The sequence below is a fragment of the Ovis canadensis genome, chromosome X, assembly GCF_042477335.2.
Source record: "Ovis canadensis isolate MfBH-ARS-UI-01 breed Bighorn chromosome X, ARS-UI_OviCan_v2, whole genome shotgun sequence".
Taxonomy (NCBI): Eukaryota; Metazoa; Chordata; class Mammalia; order Artiodactyla; family Bovidae; genus Ovis; species Ovis canadensis.
In genome coordinates, this window is record NC_091727.1 from 27,418,775 (window position 1) to 27,420,794 (window position 2,020).

The window sequence follows — 2,020 nt, forward strand, 5'->3', positions numbered from 1 at the left end:
TAACTCATGTGGCCTTCAGGGCCAAAGAACAAATGATCATTAACCATTAAGTAATTAAGAAACAGTAATCGATAACAAATCAGTAACTAAGACTAATATTTTTATCTATAGACGTTCCACCAAATACGTAAAACGTGTGACTCTGAGACGCCAGTTGAGAAACAGTCTGGGGTCGGTTTTCTGACCCCAGGATCATATCTTGTTTTCAAGATTATGAACTGTTCCCTCTGGTCTTGTTCCAAGAGTCTCATACCTTATAGGATCCAGTTTATCAATAATTATTTTTTTTGTGGCCCTTGTGGGGGCCTGCTTTTCTTTTATTCTTCCTGTCTCTTACATCTCCCTCTTTTTGATTTTGTAAGTGATGAGAAATGGTGAGAAATGTTAGTTGTTGTTGTTAGCTTTGTTGTCTCTTGATCGTTTTTTTCTAGACCATATAGAAACACAAACACATAATTAATGGTACTCCCATAACTAGAGCAATTTTGTATCTAAATGTCTTGATCTGTTTTAAAGGATTAAGATAAGAAAGATTATCAGTAACAGTATCAAGAAAATTTGATCCAGAAATCATATCTAGATGTTTATTAAAAGCTTTTAATATATCTTGTTGTGGATCTAGAATATCTACAGAAATATTACTTTGATTTAATAGGTGTTGTTTATCTCAATTAAATTGTGTCTTATTGTATTTGAAAGCCATTATACAAAAGGAAGTATAGTTCTAATCACATCTTAGTCTCACTTGTTTTTGTAAACTGACTAATTGATCTTTTACAGACTGTTGAAGGTCGGCCACTTGGGAGGCCAACTTTTCATCAATGTTTTGTTGAGTGGTTCAAAGGACATTGGCATCTTTATGCCATTTTGTACAACATGAACTGTTTGTACAGATTTATGAAGAGCCATTTCAGCTACGACTGCCACAGTGGTAACTGCAATAATGTCTAAGATGGCAGCAATTAGTAATCTCAGAAAACATTTAACATGTTTAAGATTTTTTAATATTTTCTTTTTACTAACATATAATGTAGGGCTTTCTTGTCAAAGTCATTGTAAATCAACTGGAACCCATATGTCAGTTTTGGTTTTAACAATGTAAATATGGGGTGTAGTGGGGGATAATTAGTCACAGCTTAGAAGAGTGCTGAATGCTTTCTCTAAACCATGCCTGCTGCAGAGAAGAAACATCCCAGGGGCTGGGAGTATGGAAAACCTAACCTTAATTCCTGGGCTAAATGCTGGTGGTTTGAATGTTTTGAAGCCAGGCCTTTTGCTTCTAGCCTAGGCATATTTTTCTACTTTGTGATTTGATCTTGGCTGAAGAGGAAATAAAAATAGAACAGGAGGTGGTAGACGGCATGGATATTTCTACCTGCTCCAAAGATCCTGGCTTCACAAAGAGAACAGTCCAGAAAAGAAAGTTCCCCAGCCCTCCTCATTCCTCCAATGGCCACTCACCACAGGACACATGCACAAGTCCCATTAAAAAGAAAAAGAAGCCTGGCTTACTGAACAATAACAATAAGGAGCAGCCAGAACTAAGACATGGTCCGTTTTACTATATGAAGCAGCCACTCACCACAGACCCTGGTGATGTTGTACCGCAGGATGGACGAAATGATTTCTACTGCTGGGTTTGTCACCAGGAAGGCCAAGTCCTTTGCTGTGAGCTCTGTCCCGGGGTTTATCATGCTGTGTCTGAGACTGACATCGGAACCAGAGGGGGACTGGTTTTGTCCTGAATGTGAGAAGATCACAGTAGCAGAATGCATCGAGACTCAGAGTAAAGCCATGATGATGCTCACCATTGAACAGTTATCATACCTGCTCAAGTTCACCATTCAGAAAATGAAACAGCCAGGGACAGATGCATTTCAGAAGCCTGTCCCATTGGAGCGACATCCTGACTATGCAGAATATATCTTCCACCCCATGGACCTTTGTACATTGGGAAAGAATGCTAAAAAGAAAATGTATGGCTGCACAGAAGCCTTCCTGGCTGATGCAAAATGGATTT

The 2,020-nt window shown here is 38.7% G+C and overlaps 1 pseudogene; it reads left to right on the forward strand.

The window, feature by feature from the left end:
* The first annotated feature begins 1,361 nt into the window (after window positions 1–1,361).
* LOC138929880 (MYND-type zinc finger-containing chromatin reader ZMYND8 pseudogene) lies at window positions 1,362–2,020 on the forward strand (annotated as a pseudogene).